The 19,420-nt window shown below is 40.1% G+C and overlaps 5 non-coding genes across 5 annotated transcripts; all 5 read right to left on the reverse strand.

The window, feature by feature from the left end:
• Nucleotides 1-3,467: 3,467 nt before the first annotated feature.
• On the reverse strand, nt 3,468-3,540 carry TRNAR-UCG (transfer RNA arginine (anticodon UCG)). Its single transcript has one exon. It is a non-coding gene; the product is annotated as a tRNA-Arg (tRNA).
• A 1,745-nt stretch (nt 3,541-5,285) lies between these two features.
• On the reverse strand, nt 5,286-5,358 carry TRNAR-UCG (transfer RNA arginine (anticodon UCG)). The gene has a single exon. It is a non-coding gene; the product is annotated as a tRNA-Arg (tRNA).
• Nucleotides 5,359-7,104: 1,746 nt separating this feature from the next.
• On the reverse strand, nt 7,105-7,177 carry TRNAQ-UUG (transfer RNA glutamine (anticodon UUG)). The gene has a single exon. It is a non-coding gene; the product is annotated as a tRNA-Gln (tRNA).
• Nucleotides 7,178-10,758: 3,581 nt separating this feature from the next.
• TRNAQ-UUG (transfer RNA glutamine (anticodon UUG)) lies at nt 10,759-10,831 on the reverse strand. The gene has a single exon. It is a non-coding gene; the product is annotated as a tRNA-Gln (tRNA).
• A 1,752-nt stretch (nt 10,832-12,583) lies between these two features.
• On the reverse strand, nt 12,584-12,656 carry TRNAR-UCG (transfer RNA arginine (anticodon UCG)). The gene has a single exon. It is a non-coding gene; the product is annotated as a tRNA-Arg (tRNA).
• Nucleotides 12,657-19,420: the final 6,764 nt, after the last annotated feature.

Consider the following 19,420-nt stretch of genomic DNA (forward strand, 5'->3'; position numbering starts at 1 on the left):
TCACAAGCTTCTACCTAGCCATACATTATCCTTGGAGTCGGGAACGTAAGTTGCAACATATTTTACCAATTAACTCACTTTCAGAGCTTCCATTGTCTGCACCTGCAGATTGACCTTGGAGCAAAGAAGAAGATGCCAGGCTGGCACGAAACCTTAAAGATAAGCATGTGAACCGATCTCACTGGAAAAGTACAGCTTCAAGCAGGAATACACGTTTATTAGCACATTAGAAAAACACGAGCATCTAAACCGTGAGACAAGGCAACTAGGCCGAAGCCTCCACTGAAGTTATGCTAAGTTAAAACATTTCAAACAAGCAAATCATGGCACACGTTTACGGTTATCTCAGATTAGTACAATTCTAATACATCACGTTATATAAAGCACGCTTATAAATGTTGGCGAACTACTCTGAGGGCACATTTGTCCCCGTACAATCTTTATTAGTTCGGTTAAAGTCACACTTGATTATTGCAGCACTACGTTTATGCGCTAATAAATGTAAAACCTTCATTTCTGCGTCATCAGCACCTCAGATAGACTTAAACTTACACACCCTGGTCTGTGAGAGTAGTGCCCTATCCATTGCGGCATTGAGGGTAATCTGCAAGACAGAGTTCCAAAATCATCCTTTCATCTCAGTTCATGGCCACATACAGTATTTCTGCAGTCATTCGATTCACTTTTCTGTCTTTAATTAAACTGACCATTTTAAACCTCCGGCACCCACCACTTCAATCTTACCGTTTTTGTGCTATCATAGGGCCTTGGAACTTTTGGCAAGTGGACAGAAGCAGTCAGAGAACCACATCACAATACATACTCCTTTGCCTGATACCTTTCACAACAAACTGCTCTTGGAAAAACACGTTAACCGGTCCTTGCTCTCAGACAGACACAGAAAGCCTATCACCACCTCTATGAACATATTTCAATCTAACCAATATATATCATTCAACAATTATGCCTCTGTATCAATATAACTACAACTAGAGACAGAAAGGAATTTAAAAAACAATCTGCCCATTTGAATAACCAGCATAGTTTTAAGGACGTACAAATTGGAATGTGACAATTTCAGAGTTCCTCATTCATAAGAAGTCTGTGAGATAGTATCTCAGAAAGATCTCAAGTTTATAGCAAAAATGGTTGTAAGGGTGATTTTTACCACACAATTGCAACTAGGTGCCTCAATCTGCAAGAGACCAGTCCTTGACAGATTACACAACTGGGGCAACAGCAAAGGCAGCAATTGTGTCAATCCTTTATGATTCTTCTCTAGTACTATACTTTTTCTGAGGGACAATTTGCATTATTCCTGGAGAAAATCATAGAGCTTCTACGCATGCATAGTTTCTGCTTTCTGCACGCACACACTCCCTGCACTGAATCTACCCACAGTTCTGTTCGGAATGATTGTGCCATGTCATATTGTTGTATACGTATTGCATATCCGTGGCATTTATGAAGAGGTACTTTGGTATGGCAGAAAGACAGAAAAGTAGCAATGCTGAAGGCATAACGTGACTGATTGTGCAGTTTGCATTGGGCTTTCTTAATGAGTGAGAGTGAAAGGAGTATTGTAAGAGTGTATTTCCAGTTTGTATGTAAAGATAAGTTGGGTGCTGTGATGAAAAGTCTCAACCATGAAGGTACTCAAACCCTCAATCTTCTGATCCGAAGTCAGACACCTTATCCATTAGGCCACATGGTCACCGACAGCAGTATGTTTATGTGTTTAGGGTTAGGTGGTATGAATGGATGTGGAACATATCAATTACAGGTGCGCAGGACAGGATCCCATACCGTTCTTCATCTTCTTTCCATCAAAGGAGTTTTTTCAAACAATATCTAGATAATTTCCAAAGTTTCATATCTTATGATGTGCTTTTTTGCTGTTAATCCTCCTTTCTTCTTTTATTGAATACTCTGTTTTATGCTGCAATGGTATTTTTGGATGATTTGAAAAGAGAATGAAACTGCTTTGACAGTAGTTCAGACTTCCCATTTCTTGACTTGCTAATTTGCTCCCTGAATTAGCTTATACAAGTGACATGAACAGGGCCTTGACCTAAGCACGTACCTGAAAGCCTGTCACCACCTCTAGAAATAAAATTCACAGCAGCTCAAAACATTCATTTTGAAAGAGAATATTTCAAGTGAGTCCAAGTTTAATTTCAATAAAGAAAGCTGTATAAGATGACACGCTGCACATTTGGGTAACCAGCATGACTCTTTTCAGTGAAGAAGTGGAATGGTTCTGTTGCAATATACTATCACCCTGGCAAGCTGCTACGAGGAAGAGTAAACAATATGATTAGGTTTCAGCAAAAATGTATTAGTTTAGGGTGTGCACCTCAGATAGACTTGAACTTACACACCCTGGTCTGTGAGAGTAGTACCCTATACATTGCGGCATTGAGGGTAATCTGCAAGACAGAGTTCCAAAATCATCCTTTCATCTCAGTTCATGGCCACATACAGTATTTCTGCAGTCATTCGTTTCACTTTTCTGTCTTTAATTAAACTGACCATTTTAAACCTCTGGCACCCACCACTTCAATCTTACCGTTTTTGTGCTATCATAGGGCCTTGGAACTTTTGGCAAGTGGACAAAAGCAGTCAGAGAACCACATCACAATACATACTCCTTTGCCTGATACCTTTCACAACAAACTGCTCTTGGAAAAAGACGTTGACCGGTCCTTGCTCTCAGACAGACACAGAAAGCCTATCACCACCTCTACGAACATATTTCAATCAAACCAATATATATCATTCAACAATTATGCCTCTGTATCAATATAACTACAACTCGAGACAGAAAGGAATTTCAAAAAACAATCTGCCCATTTGAATAACCAGCAGAGTTTTAAGGACGTACAAATTGGAATGTGACAATTTCAGAGTTCCTCATTCATAAGAAGTCTGTGAGATAGTATCTCAGAAAGATCTCACGTTTATAGCAAAAATGGTTGTAAGGGTGATTTTTACCACACAATTGCAACTAGGTGCCTCAATCTGCAAGAGACCAGTCCTTGACAGATTACACAACTGGGGCAACAGCAAAGGCAGCAATTGTGTCAATCCTTTATGATTCTTCTCTAGTACTATACTTTTTCTGAGGGACAATTTGCATTATTCCTGGAGAAAATCATAGAGCTTCTACTCATGCATAGTTTCTGCTTTCTGCACGCACACACTCCCTGCACTGAATCTACACACAGTTCTGTTCAGAATGATTGTGCCATGTCATATTGTTGTGTACGTATTGCATATCCGTGGCATTTATGAAGAGGTACTTTGATATGGCAGAAAGACAGAAAAGTAGCAATGCTGATGGCATAACGTGACTGATTGTGCAGTTTGCATTGGGCTTTCTTAATGAGTGAGAGTGAAAGGAGTATTGTAAGAGTGTGTTTCCAGTTTGTATGTGAAGATAAGTTGGGTGCTGTGAGAAAAAGACTCAACCATGAAGGGACTTGAACCCTCAATCTTCTGATCCGAAGTCAGACGCCTTATCCATTAGGCCACATGGTCACCAACTGCAATATGTTTGGGTGTTTAGGGTTAGGTGGTATGAATGGATGTGGAACATATCAATTACAGGTGCGCAGGACAGGATCCCATACCGTTCTTCATCTTCTTTCCATCAAAGGAGTTTTTTCAAACAATATCTAGATAATTTCCAAAGTTTCATATCTTATGCTGTGCTTTTTTGCCGCTAATCCTCCTTTCTTCTTTTATTGAATACTCTGTTTTATGCTGCAATGGTATTTTTGGATTATTTGAAAAGAGAATGAACTGACAGTAGTTCAGACTTCCCATTTCTTGACTTGCTAATTTGCTCCCTGAATTAGCTTATAGAAGTGACCTGAACAGGGCCTTGACCTAAGCACGTATCTGAAAGCCTGTCACCACCTCTAGAAATAAAATTCACAGCAGCTCAAAACATTCATTTTGAAAGAGAATATTTCAAGTGAGTCCAAGTTTAATTTCAATAAAGAAAGCTGTATAAATGACACGCTGCACATTTGGGTAACCAGCATGACACTTTTCAGTGAAGAAGTGGAATGGTTCTGTTGCAATATACTATCACCCTGGCAAGCTGCTACGAGGAAGAGTAAACAATATGATTAGGTTTCAGCAAAAATGTATTAGTTCAGGGTGTGCACCTCAGATAGACTTAAACTTACACACCTTGGTCTGTGAGAGTAGTGCCCTATCTATTGCGGCATTGAGGGTAATCTGCAAGACAGAGTTCCAAAATCATCCTTTCATCTCAGTTCATGGCCACATACAGTATTTCTGCAGTCATTCGTTTCACTTTTCTGTCTTTAATTAAACTGACCATTTTAAACCTCCGGCACCCACCACTTCAATCTTACTGTTTTTGTGCTATCATAGGGCCTTGGAACTTTTGGCAAGTGGGCAGAAGCAGTCAGAGAACCACATCACAATACATACTCCTTTGCCTGATACCTTTCACAATAAACTGCTCTTGGAAAAACACGTTAACCGGTCCTTGCTCTCAGACAGACACAGAAAGCCTATCACCACCTCTACGAACATATTTCAATCAAACCAATATATATCATTCAACAATTATGCCTCTGTATCAATATAACTACAACTCGAGACAGAAAGGAATTTAAAAAACAATCTGCCCATTTGAATAACCAGCATAGTTTTAAGGACGTACAAATTGGAATATGACAATTTCAGAGTTCCTCATTCATAAGAAGTCTGTGAGATAGTATCTCAGAAAGATCTCAAGTTTATAGCAAAAATGGTTGTAAGGGTGATTTTTACCACACAATTGCAACTAGGTGCCTCAATCTGCAAGAGACCAGTCCTTGACAGATTACACAACTGGGGCAACAGCAAAGGCAGCAATTGTGTCAATCCTTTATGATTCTTCTCTAGTACTATACTTTTTCTGAGGGACAATTTGCATTATTCCTGGAGAAAATCATAGAGCTTCTATCCATGCATAGTTTCTGCTTTCTGCACGCACACACTCCCTGCACTGAATCTACCCACAGTTCTGTTCAGAATGATTGTGCCATGTCATATTGTTGTATACGTATTGCATATCCAAGGCATTTATGAAGAGGTACTTTGGTATGGCAGAAAGACAGAAAAGTAGCAATGCTGAAGGCATAACGTGACTGATTGTGCAGTTTGCATTGGGCTTTCTTAATGAGTGAGAGTGAAAGGAGTATTGTAAGAGTGTGTTTCCAGTTTGTATGTAAAGATAAGTTGGGTGCTGTGAGAAAAAGACTCAACCATAAAGGGACTCGAACCCTCAATCTTCTGATCCGAAGTCAGACGCCTTATCCATTAGGCCACATGGTCACTGACTGCAACATGTTTGGGTGTTTAGGGTTAGGTGGTATGAATGGATGTGGAACATATCAATTACAGGTGCGCAGGACAGGATCCCATACCGTTCTTTATCTTCTTTCCATCAAAGGAGTTTTTTCAAACAATATCTAGATAATTTCCAAAGTTTCATATCTTATGCTGTGCTTTTTTGACGTTAATCCTCCTTTCTTCTTTTATTGAATACTCTGTTTTATGCTGCAATGGTATTTTAGGATTATTTGAAAAGAGAATGAACTGACAGTAGTTCAGACTTCCCATTTCTTGACTTGCTAATTTGCTCCCTGAATTAGCTTATACAAGTGACCTGAACAGGGCCTTGACCTAAGCACGTATCTGAAAGCCTGTCACCACCTCTAGAAATAAAATTCACAGCAGCTCAAAACATTCATTTTGAAAGAGAATATTTCAAATGAGTCCAAGTTTAATTTCAATAAAGAAAGCTGTATAAATGACACGCTGCACATTTGGGTAACCAGCATGACACTTTTCAGTGAAGAAGTGGAATGGTTCTGTTGGAATATACTATCACCCTGGCAAGCTGCTACGAGGAAGAGTAAACAATATGATTAGGTTTCAGCAAAAATGTATTAGTTCAGGGTGTGCACCTCAGATAGACTTAAACTTACACACCCTGGTCTGTGAGAGTAGTGCCCTATCTATTGCGGCATTGAGGGTAATCTGCAAGACAGAGTTCCAAAATCATCCTTTCATCTCAGTTCATGGCCACATACAGTATTTCTGCAGTCATTCGTTTACCCTTTTCTGTCTTTAATTAAACTGACCATTTTAAACCTCCGGCACCCACCACTTCAATCTTACCGTTTTTGTGCAATCATAGGGCCTTGGAACTTTTGGCAAGTGGACAGAAGCAGTCAGAGAACCACATCACAATACATACTCCTTTGCCTGATACCTTTCACAATAAACTGCTCTTGGAAAAAGACGTTAACCGGTCCTTGCTCTCAGACAGACACAGAAAGCCTATCACCACCTCTACGAACATATTTCAATCAAACCAATATATATCATTCAACAATTATGCCTCTGTATCAATATAACTACAACTCGAGACAGAAAGGAATTAAAAAAACAATCTGCCCATTTGAATAACCAGCATAGTTTTAAGGACGTACAAATTGGAATATGACAATTTCAGAGTTCCTCATTCATAAGAAGTCTGTGAGATAGTATCTCAGAAAGATCTCAAGTTTATAGCAAAAATGGTTGTAAGGGTGATTTTTACCACACAATTGCAACTAGGTGCCTCAATCTGCAAGAGACCAGTCCTTGACAGATTACACAACTGGGGCAACAGCAAAGGCAGCAATTGTGTCAATCCTTTATGATTCTTCTCTAGTACTATACTTTTTCTGAGGGACAATTTGCATTATTCCTGGAGAAAATGATAGAGCTTCTATCCATGCATAGTTTCTGCTTTCTGCACGCACACACTCCCTGCACTGAATCTACCCACAGTTCTGTTCAGAATGATTGTGCCATGTCATATTGTTGTATACGTATTGCATATCCATGGCATTTATGAAGAGGTACTTTGGTATGGCAGAGAGACAGAAAAGTAGCAATGCTGAAGGCATAACGTGACTGATTGTGCAGTTTGCATTGGGCTTTATTAATGAGTGAGAGTGAAAGGAGTATTGTAAGAGTGTGTTTCCAGTTTGTATGTAAAGATAAGTTGGGTGCTGTGAGAAAAAGACTCAACCATGAAGGGACTCGAACCCTCAATCTTCTGATCCAAAGTCAGACGCCTTATCCATTAGGCCACATGGTCACTGACTGCAACATGTTTGGGTGTTTAGGTTTAGGTGGTATGAATGGATGTGGAACATATCAATTACAGGTGCGCAGGACAGGATCCCATACCGTTCTTCATCTTCTTTCCATCAAAGGAGTTTTTTCAAACAATATCTAGATAATTTCCAAAGTTTCATATCTTATGCTGTGCTTTTTTGCCGTTAATCCTCCTTTCTTCTTTTATTGAATACTCTGTTTTATGCTGCAATGGTATTTTTGGATTATTTGAAAAGAGAATGAAACTGCTTTGACAGTAGTTCAGACTTCCCATTTCTTGACTTGCTAATTTGCTCCCTGAATTAGCTTATACAAGTGACATGAACAGGGCCTTGACCTAAGCACGTACCTGAAAGCCTGTCACCACCTCTAGAAATAAAATTCACAGCAGCTCAAACATTCATTTTGAAAGAGAATATTTCAAGTGAGTCCAAGTTTAATTTCAATAAAGAAAGCTGTATAAAATGACAAGCTGCATATTTGGGTAACCAGCATGACTCTTTTCAGTGAAGAAGTGGAATGGTTCTGTTGCAATATACTATCACCCTGGCAAGCTGCTACGAGGAAGAGTAAACAATATGATTAGGTTTCAGCAAAAATGTATTAGTTCAGGGTGTGCACCTCAGATAGACTTAAACTTACACACCCTGGTCTGTGAGAGTAGTGCCCTATCCATTGCGGCATTGAGGGTAATCTGCAAGACAGAGTTCCAAAATCATCCTTTCATCTCAGTTCATGGCCACATACAGTATTTCTGCAGTCATTCGTTTCACTTTTCTGTCTTTAATTAAACTGACCATTTTAAACCTCCGGCACCCACCACTTCAATCTTACCGTTTTTGTGCTATCATAGGGCCTTGGAACTTTTGGCAAGTGGACAGAAGCAGTCAGAGAACCACATCACAATACATACTCCTTTGCCTGATACCTTTCACAACAAACTGCTCTTGGAAAAATACGTTAACCGGTCCTTGCTCTCAGACAGACACAGAAAGCCTATCACCACCTCTACGAACATATTTCAATCAAACCAATATATATCTTTCAACAATTATGCCTCTGTATCAATATAACTACAACTCGAGACAGAAAGGAATTTAAAAAACAATCTGCCCATTTGAATAACCAGCATAGTTTTAAGGACGTACAAATTGGAATGTGACAATTTCAGAGTTCCTCATTCATAAGAAGTCTGTGAGATAGTATCTCAGAAAGATCTCAAGTTTATAGGAAAAATGGTTGTAAGGGTGATTTTTACCACACAATTGCAACTAGGTGCCTCAATCTGCAAGAGACCAGTCCTTGACAGATTACACAACTGGGGCAACAGCAAAGGCAGCAATTGTGTCAATCCTTTATGATTCTTCTCTAGTACTATACTTTTTTTTTCTGAGGGACAAATTGCATTATTCCTGGAGAAAATCATAGAGCTTCTACCCATGCATAGTTTCTGCTTTCTGCACGCACACACTCCCTGCACTGAATCTACCCACAGTTCTGTTCGGAATGATTGTGCCATGTCATATTGTTGTATACCTATTGCATATCCGTGGCATTTATGAAGAGGTACTTTGGTATGGCAGAAAGACAGAAAAGTAGCAATGCTGAAGGCATAACGTGACTGATTGTGCAGTTTGCATTGGGCTTTCTTAATGAGTGAGAGTGAAAGGAGTATTGTAAGAGTGTATTTCCAGTTTGTATGTAAAGATAAGTTGACTGCTGTGAGAAAAAGACTCAACCATGAAGGGACTCGAACCCTTCAATCTCCTGATCCGAAGTCAGACGCCGTATCCATTAGGCCACATGGTCACTGACAGCAATATGTTTGGTTGTTTAGGGTTAGGTGGTATGAATGGATGTGGAACATATCAATTACAGGTGCGCAGGACAGGATCCCATACCGTTCTTCATCTTCTTTCCATCAAAGGAGTTTTTTCAAACAATATCTAGATAATTTCCAAAGTTTCATATCTTATGATGTGCTTTTTTGCTGTTAATCCTCCTTTCTTCTTTTATTGAATACTCTGTTTTATGCTGCAATGGTATTTTTGGATTATTTGAAAAGAGAATGAAACTGCTTTGACAGTAGTTCAGACTTCCCATTTCTTGACTTGCTAATTTGCTCCCTGAATTAGCTTATACAAGTGACATGAACAGGGCCTTGACCTAAGCACGTACCTGAAAGCCTGTCACCACCTCTAGAAATAAAAGTCACAGCAGCTCAAAACATTCATTTTGAAAGAGAATATTTCAAGTGAGTCCAAGTTTAATTTCAATAAAGAAAGCTGTATAAAATGACACGCTGCTCATTTGGGTAACCAGCATGACACTTTTCAGTGAAGAAGTGGAATGGTTCTGTTGCAATATACTATCACCCTGGCAAGCTGCTACGAGGAAGAGTAAACAATATGATTAAGTTTCAGCAAAAATGTATTAGTTCAGGGTGTGCACCTCAGATAGACTTAAACTTACACACCCTGGTCTGTGAGAGTAGTGCCCTATCTATTGCGGCATTGAGGGTAATCTGCAAGACAGAGTTCCAAAATCATCCTTTCATCTCAGTTCATGGCCACATACAGTATTTCTGCAGTCATTCGTTTCACTTTTCTGTCTTTAATTAAACTGACCATTTTAAACCTCCGGCACCCACCACTTCAATCTTACCGTTTTTGTGCAATCATAGGGCCTTGGAACTTTTAGCAAGTGGACAGAAGCAGTCAGAGAACCACATCACAATACATACTCCTTTGCCTGATACCTTTCACAATAAACTGCTCTTGGAAAAAGACGTTAACCGGTCCTTGCTCTCAGACAGACACAGAAAGCCTATCACCACCTCTACGAACATATTTCAATCAAACCAATATATATCATTCAACAATTATGCCTCTGTATCAATATAACTACAACTCGAGACAGAAAGGAATTTAAAAAACAATCTGCCCATTTGAATAACCAGCATAGTTTTAAGGACGTACAAATTGGAATATGACAATTTCAGAGTTCCTCATTCATAAGAAGTCTGTGAGATAGTATCTCAGAAAGATCTCAAGTTTATAGCAAAAATGGTTGTAAGGGTGATTTTTACCACACAATTGCAACTAGGTGCCTCAATCTGCAAGAGACCAGTCCTTGACAGATTACACAACTGGGGCAACAGCAAAGGCAGCAATTGTGTCAATCCTTTATGATTATTCTCTAGTACTATACTTTTTCTGAGGGACAATTTGCATTATTCCTGGAGAAAATCATAGAGCTTCTATCCATGCATAGTTTCTGCTTTCTGCACGCACACACTCCCTGCACTGAATCTACCCACAGTTCTGTTCAGAATGATTGTGCCATGTCATATTGTTGTATACGTATTGCATATCCAAGGCATTTATGAAGAGGTACTTTGGTATGGCAGAAAGACAGAAAAGTAGCAATGCTGAAGGCATAACGTGACTGATTGTGCAGTTTGCATTGGGCTTTCTTAATGAGTGAGAGTGAAAGGAGTATTGTAAGAGAGTGTTTCCAGTTTGTATGTAAAGATAAGTTGGGTGCTGTGAGAAAAAAACTCAACCATGAAGGGACTCGAACCCTCAATCTTCTGATCCAAAGTCAGATGCCTTTACCATTAGGCCACATGGTCACTGACTTCAATATGTTTGGGTGTTTAGGGTTAGGTGGTATGAATGGATGTGGAACATATCAATTACAGGTGCGCAGGACAGGATCCTATACCGTTCTTCATCTTCTTTCCATCAAAGGAGTTTTTTCAAATAATATCTAGATAATTTCCAAAGTTTCATATCTTATGCTGTGCTTTTTTGCCGTTAATCCTCCTTTCTTCTTTTATTGAATACTCTGTTTTATGCTGCAATGGTATTTTTGGATTATTTGAAAAGAGAATGAAACTGCTTTGACAGTAGTTCAGACTTCCCATTTCTTAACTTGCTAATTTGCTCCCTGAATTAGCTTATACAAGTGACATGAACAGGGCCTTGACCTAAGCACGTACCTGAAAGCCTGTCACCACCTCTAGAAATAAAATTCACAGCAGCTCAAAACATTCATTTTGAAAGAGAATATTTCAAGTGAGTCCAAGTTTAATTTCAATAAAGAAAGTTGTATAAAATGACATGCTGCACATTTGGGTAACCAGCATGACTCTTTTCAGTGAAGAAGTGGAATGGTTCTGTTGCAATATACTATCACCCTGGCAAGCTGCTACGAGGAAGAGTAAACAATATGATTAGGTTTCAGCAAAAATGTATTAGTTCAGGGTGTGCACCTCAGATAGACTTAAACTTACACACCCTGGTCTGTGAGAGTAGTGCCCTATCCATTGCGGCATTGAGGGTAATCTGCAAGACAGAGTTCCAAAATCATCCTTTCATCTCAGTTCATGGCCTCATACAGTATTTCTGCAGTCATTCGTTTCACTTTTCTGTCTTTAATTAAACTGACCATTTTAAACCTCCGGCACCCACCACTTCAATCTTACCGTTTTTGTGCTATCATAGGGCCTTGGAACTTTTGGCAAGTGGACAGAAGCAGTCAGAGAACCACATCACAATACATACTTCTTTGCCTGATACCTTTCACAACAAACTGCTCTTGGAAAAACACGTTAACCGGTCCTTGCTCTCAGACAGACACAGAAAGCCTATCACCACCTCTACGAACATATTTCAATCAAACCAATATATATCATTCAACAATTATGCCTCTGTATCAATATAACTACAACTCGAGACAGAAAGGAATTTAAAAAACAATCTGCCCATTTGAATAACCAGCAGAGTTTTAAGGACGTACAAATTGGAATGTGACAATTTCAGAGTTCCTCATTCATAAGAAGTCTGTGAGATAGTATCTCAGAAAGATCTCAAGTTTATAGCAAAAATGGTTGTAAGGGTGATTTTTACCACACAATTGCAACTAGGTGACTCAGTCTGCAAGAGACCAGTCCTTGACAGATTACACAACTGGGGCAACAGCAAAGGCAGCAATTGTGTCAATCCTTTATGATTCTTCTCTAGTACTATACTTTTTCTGAGGGACAATTTGCATTATTCCTGGAGAAAATGATAGAGCTTCTACCCATGCATAGTTTCTGCTTTCTGCACGCACGCACTCCCTGCACTGAATCTACCCACAGTTCTGTTCAGAATGATTGTGCCATGTCATATTGTTGTATACGTATTGCATATCCATGGCATTTATGAAGAGGTACTTTGGTATGGCAGAAAGACAGAAAAGTAGCAATGCTGAAGGCATAACGTGACTGATTGTGCAGTTTGCATTGGGCTTTCTTAATGAGTGAGAGTGAAAGGAGTATTGTAAGAGTGTGTTTCCAGTTTGTATGTAAAGATACGTTGGGTGCTGTGAGAAAAAGACTCAACCATGAAGGGACTCGAACCCTCAATCTTCTGATCCGAAGTCAGACGCCTTATCCATTAGGCCACATGGTCACTGACTGCAACATGTTTGGGTGTTTAGGGTTAGGTGGTATGAATGGATGTGGAACATATCAATTACAGGTGCGCAGGACAGGATCCCATACCGTTCTTCATCTTCTTTCCATCAAAGGAGTTTTTTCAAACAATATCTAGATAATTTCCAAAGTTTCATATCTTATGCTGTGCTTTTTTGCCGTTAATCCTCCTTTCTTCTTTTATTGAATACTCTGTTTTATGCTGCAATGGTATTTTTGGATTATTTGAAAAGAGAATGAAACTGCTTTGACAGTAGTTCAGACTTCCCATTTCTTGACTTGCTAATTTGCTCCCTGAATTAGCTTATACAAGTGACATGAACAGGGCCTTGACCTAAGCACGTACCTGAAAGCCTGTCACCACCTCTAGAAATAAAATTCACAGCAGCTCAAACATTCATTTTGAAAGAGAATATTTCAAGTGAGTCCAAGTTTAATTTCAATAAAGAAAGCTGTATAAAATGACAAGCTGCATATTTGGGTAACCAGCATGACTCTTTTCAGTGAAGAAGTGGAATGGTTCTGTTGCAATATACTATCACCCTGGCAAGCTGCTACGAGGAAGAGTAAACAATATGATTAGGTTTCAGCAAAAATGTATTAGTTCAGGGTGTGCACCTCAGATAGACTTAAACTTACACACCCTGGTCTGTGAGAGTAGTGCCCTATCCATTGCGGCATTGAGGGTAATCTGCAAGACAGAGTTCTAAAATCATCCTTTCATCTCAGTTCATGGCCACATACAGTATTTCTGCAGTCATTCGTTTCACTTTTCTGTCTTTAATTAAACTGACCATTTTAAACCTCCGGCACCCACCTCTTCAATCTTACCGTTTTTGTGCTATCATAGGGCCTTGGAACTTTTGGCAAGTGGACAGAAGCAGTCAGAGAACCACATCACAATACATACTCCTTTGCCTGATACCTTTCACAACAAACTGCTCTTGGAAAAAGACGTTAACCGGTCCTTGCTCTCAGACAGACACAGAAAGCCTATCACCACCTCTACGAACATATTTCAATCAAACCAATATATATCTTTCAACAATTATGCCTCTGTATCAATATAACTACAACTCGAGACAGAAAGGAATTTAAAAAACAATCTGCCCATTTGAATATTCAGCATAGTTTTAAGGACGTACAAATTGGAATGTGACAATTTCAGAGTTCCTCATTCATAAGAAGTCTGTGAGATAGTATCTCAGAAAGATCTCAAGTTTATAGCAAAAATGGTTGTAAGGGTGATTTTTACCACACAATTGCAACTAGGTGCCTCAATCTGCAAGAGACCAGTCCTTGACAGATTACACAACTGGGGCAACAGCAAAGGCAGCAATTGTGTCAATCCTTTATGATTCTTCTCTAGTACTATACTTTTTCTGAGGGACAATTTGCATTATTCCTGGAGAAAATCATAGAGCTTCTACCCATGCATAGTTTCTGCTTTCTGCACGCACACACTCCCTGCACTGAATCTACCCACAGTTCTGTTCGGAATGATTGTGCCATGTCATATTGTTGTATACGTATTGCATATCCGTGGCATTTATGAAGAGGTACTTTGGTATGGCAGAAAGACAGAAAAGTAGCAATGCTGAAGGCATAACGTGACTGATTGTGCAGTTTGCATTGGGCTTTCTTAATGAGTGAGAGTGAAAGGAGTATTGTAAGTGTGTATTTCCAGTTTGTATGTAAAGATAAGTTGAGTGCTGTGAGAAAAAGACTCAACCATGAAGGGACTCGAACCCTCAATCTCCTGATCTGAAGTCAGACGCCTTATCCATTAGGCCACATGGTCGCTGACAGCAATATGTTTGGTTGTTTAGGGTTAGGTGGTATGAATGGATGAGGAACATATCAATTACAGGTGCGCAGGACAGGATCCCTTACCGTTCTTCATCTTCTTTCCATCAAATGAGTTTTTTCAAACAATATCTAGATAATTTCCAAAGTTTCATATCTTATGATGTGCTTTTTTGCTGTTAATCCTCCTTTCTTCTTTTATTGAATACTCTGTTTTATGCTGCAATGGTATTTTTGGATTATTTGAAAAGAGAATGAAACTGCTTTGACAGTAGTTCAGACTTCCCATTTCTTGACTTGCTAATTTGCTCCCTGAATTAGCTTATACAAGTGACATGAACAGGGCCTTGACCTAAGCACGTACCTGAAAGCCTGTCACCACCTCTAGAAATAAAAGTCACAGCAGCTCAAAACATTCATTTTGAAAGAGAATATTTCAAGTGAGTCCAAGTTTAATTTCAATAAAGAAAGCTGTATAAAATGACACGCTGCTCATTTGGGTAACCAGCATGACACTTTTCAGTGAAGAAGTGGAATGGTTCTGTTGCAATATACTATCACCCTGGCAAGCTGCTACGAGGAAGAGTAAACAATATGATTAGGTTTCAGCAAAAATGTATTAGTTCAGGGTGTGCACCTCAGATAGTGAAGAACCAGAACCTTATGGGCCTGGCGGCGCAGGGTACGCCTGAAATCTCCTTGGATTCACCTGCCTCAACTAACAGAGATACGGGACACTCTGTCAGGCGTAAAAGATCAGATTTTATTAGCTGCAGCTAGTACAGTTGTCCAAGAAGTACACAAGGTATGTTCTCAGGAGACTGCCACTTTACTTTGTGGCGCACAATCTTATATACCGTATAAAAACCATTTATTAACTACATACACTCCCAGAACACATAGAAAGGAGCCAGTAAGAATAATGTAAAGATAGAACAGAGCCAATAGAAATGTCGGAAAACAAGACAGCACCAATAGAAGGAATTGGAAAACAAAGTATCAAGTGACTTAAGGTTGCCTCCCCTCCAGCTGTGTTTGTCACCCCTCCCTTGAACTAATTCATTAACCGATCCACAACGAAGTTGCATGTGGTGCGATAAGTTTGTGTGCGTTTGGAGGACAGTTGTGAAATGAGAGATTACTAGCAAAGGACAGCGAAGGCCAGACGATAAGATAAGATCGGCGGAGAATAGTGTGAGCCTACAGATAGTTGAAACAAGGATTAGAAAACCAGACAGGGATTAGTGTACTCGGTCAGACCTTAATACCAGCCTTGTAAAGATAGAGGCAGAAGGCTGTTTTGAACACCATGTTGCAGAATAAGCAGAAAAGGCAGAATGGACTTCGTTCGCTGTGCTGCCTGAGTGAAGGCAACATAAAATGGCGGCGGGCCACAAAATGGCGGGTCGATACGATCGTATTAAAAATCGAATTTCCTCAGACCCTCCTTTTGCCAGAACTCAGGCAAGAAACACAAACTCATGTTAATCTGAGTCGATGTCTATGGCCATGAGGTCATCAAGCTGTTGCTGTACCATCATTTTGATATTCTCTGCTCTTTGTGACTTGGGTTTGGGAATACATGCAGTAGCACATAGGTTGCAGATGGCAGGACCGCAGTGCATACAAAGACAACAAGAGAATATAAAAGCTAAAATTACTCCAAAGAATGTCAATACCTTCCAACCCCATTTGGACAGTAATCCCCAAAACCACTCTGAAAAGGACCAATCTCCTTCGTCCTGATGAATCGACTCGGAGATTATGTGTAACTTAGAGATAGCTTGGTATACTGTCGGAGCGTCATTAGGTATGAAAATACAGCAACTTGATCCGATCAATTTGCATACTCCACCACGGTCCGCAAGAACAAAGTCTAAGGCAACACGGTTCTGCAAGGTCATAAGACGATCAGCCTGTAGTTCAGCTGTAATGTTACTTAAAGCTCCTACAGTGATGTCTATGGTGGTTTCTACGACACGAACCAATTGCCTTATATTTCTGCTGTTGGCCATTGGACCCCAGAAGGGAAGAAATCCTTTGAGGAAATCTCCTCCCTCTTGTCCTGCTGTGTCTTTCGAATCCACAATCCCTCTGCCATATCTATTTTTATGATGGTTCGCAGGAGCGGTGTATGTAGGGGGAAGAAGAAAGGCTATATAACAAGTACCAGAGAAATCAGCTGGCAACCATGTATAAGCCCTATCGTGGCAAACGAAGTATGTACCTTGAGATGGTACTAACAGCAGTGAATTCAGGGCTGAATAAACATATGTATGGGAACATAAACTTTCTCTTTGTCCGGTGTTTGGAGTTCTACCATTTATTTGCAGACAGAAATTTCCTTGTTGGGGTATGACCCGTATCGGAGGAGATTTTCCTTGCTCAACCTTATCATTGAGGCTGGAAATGTAATTAGTTATGTTCCAATTGGTATATGCTTTTCTTTCATCTATGGAAGCTTCACTTTTTTCCATGATTTTAGCCATAGCTACCATTCCCTTTATCAATAAATTATGACTGAAATCTGAACCAACACTATGTGAACTGACAGGTTGTTTAATTTTACTTTGATATGCATTATTGAAAATGACAAAATAAGCCCAAGCGGAACCTTCATAGGAGAATGGAAGAACTAAATATGGCATTCCTTTTTCTACCGTATGTGGTATGAGTCCACACACCCAACAGTCAGTTGTATTGATCACTAACTGATGTTGATGTAACAACTGGACGAAGGAATTGTTAAAGTATTCAGTTCTTCTGATGAGTTCATGCTGGGGAAGAGTGTGAAATAGGTGCGGAGAGATAGTAGAAGAAGATGTAGAGGTAGGAGAAGAGACAACTTTTTGCTGCAGAGTAATAATGATCCAGTTTACAGATGCCAAAAGAATACACGCCAATATAATGACGCATAGAGCAATACTACAACGACTACATATTTCTTTACAATTATTCTTTACATTTTTACTTTCTCTTTTATCTAATGTAGCCTCCATCTTTCTAAGTGGATGCTCACGGCAATCTTCCTCAATCACTGTAGTCACGATTATCTACCGTCCTATGACACTGTGAGGTCCTGCAGGCCTATTGCCACTTACTCAGGTCGTAACTAAGACTCCTACCGTGACCCTGCAACCGGGATAGAGTACTACATAGGAGAGAAATTTACAAGTTCTTTGGTCTTGGTCTCAAATTATAGCGTTCCTGTCCAGAGGCAGTCTGGTTTTGAAACAATGTTCCTGGATTTGTCGTGTTCAAGCGACGATGCGATGGTATTGCTTCTTGAAGGATGTCGTCGTCCTCTTTCTCAGAAAGTGTTCCAATTAGACGCGCATCACTGAATGGTAAAAATTGCGGAACTTTCTCACTTTCAGAGTCACTGATGCCTCTACGGACCCACTGATCGAAAGGCAAGGGCAAAGGCACTTTCTTGCAGTGCACGGCATGCACCCAGTTTTTCTTTCCTTCGACTTTAACTGCTGTTCTTGTGGTCAAAAGAACCAGGCGTGGCTCTCTCCATCTGGGCTCCAAATTTCTCTGTCGTTGGAAATTTTTCGTGCAGACCCAGTCACCTGGTCGGATGGAATGACCTGGGTCTGTGGAAGCCTCTGGTAGAGCACTCTGAACCTGTTGATGAAGAACACGCAATTTAGTTGTAAGGTCATGCAAGTAGTCAATCAACATCGGGTATGGCAAGTCTGAGTATTTCTTAGGGCGAGGAACTCCCCATACATTAGCTGGGCGACCAAATATCACTTCGTAAGGGCTAAGCCCCAAACGAGAGTGTACTGCTGTTCTGGTGGACAGAAGAGCCAATGGTAAAGCATCAGGCCAATTAAGTCCTGTGCTAGCTTGCACCTTAGCAATTTTAAGCTTCAAAGTTCCATTGTAGCATTCTACTAAACCAGCCGACTGTGGGTGATTCGCCGCGTGGAACTTCTGTTTTATGCCAAGACCTGCACAAACTTTTTGCATGACTTGACCCACAAATTCGCTCCCATTGTCACTCCAGACAATGCGCGGCAAACCAAACCTAGGGAAGAATTCTTTCAAAAGTATTTTGGCAGTTGATAAAGCAGTATTGTCCTTCAGAGGGTAGGCTTCTACCCATCTAGAAAAAGCACATACTACCACCAGAACATATTTGAGGTTGTTGCATCGTTCCATGTGAATATAATCGATCTGCAACACCTCAAATGGATATGTTGGAGGAGCAAAATGACCTGCTGGAGTTGGGGTTCCCTTTCCTGGATTGTACATCAAGCAAACAATACAATGTTTTACTACATTATTTGCACACTTTGGGATCCCCTCATTTTGCCACACTGGAGCCAGAAGTTTACATATTCCTTTTGCACTTAGGTGAGCTGGACCATGTGCCATAGTAACTACAGGTAGTACATAAGCATCTGGTAACAGCCAACGTTGATGTTCTGATAATTCAACCCAACATCCCATCTCATCTAACATTCCTGTACTTTCCTTCCACTTTCTCAACTCATTCTCCGTAGTCTCTCCTTGAATTGATTTCACACTCTCTACTGTATCTTCACACATTCCCTTTTCTCTTACGCAGTTTGCGGGACCTGCAACATACATTCGACTTGTGTTGTCTCTGGCTGTCTTTTTCGCTACCTCATCTGCAAATGCATTTCCTCGACCAACATCGTCCACAATCTTTTTGTGTGCACTACACTTCACGATTGCTATCTGAGTAGGCATTGTAAGTGACTCAAGAAGTTCAGTCACTAATTGACCATGTTGTATCTTAGTACCATGGGAAGTAAAGAATCCTCTTTCCTTCCATAAGCGCCCAAAGTTAAACGCTACACCAAAAGCGTATTGGCTATCAGTGTACACGTTTACTCTTTTTCCTTTGGATAACACACACGCTCTAGTTAAGGCTATCAATTCAGCTGCCTGAGCTGAATT

The sequence above is a fragment of the Pleurodeles waltl genome, chromosome 4_1, assembly GCF_031143425.1.
Source record: "Pleurodeles waltl isolate 20211129_DDA chromosome 4_1, aPleWal1.hap1.20221129, whole genome shotgun sequence".
Taxonomy (NCBI): Eukaryota; Metazoa; Chordata; class Amphibia; order Caudata; family Salamandridae; genus Pleurodeles; species Pleurodeles waltl.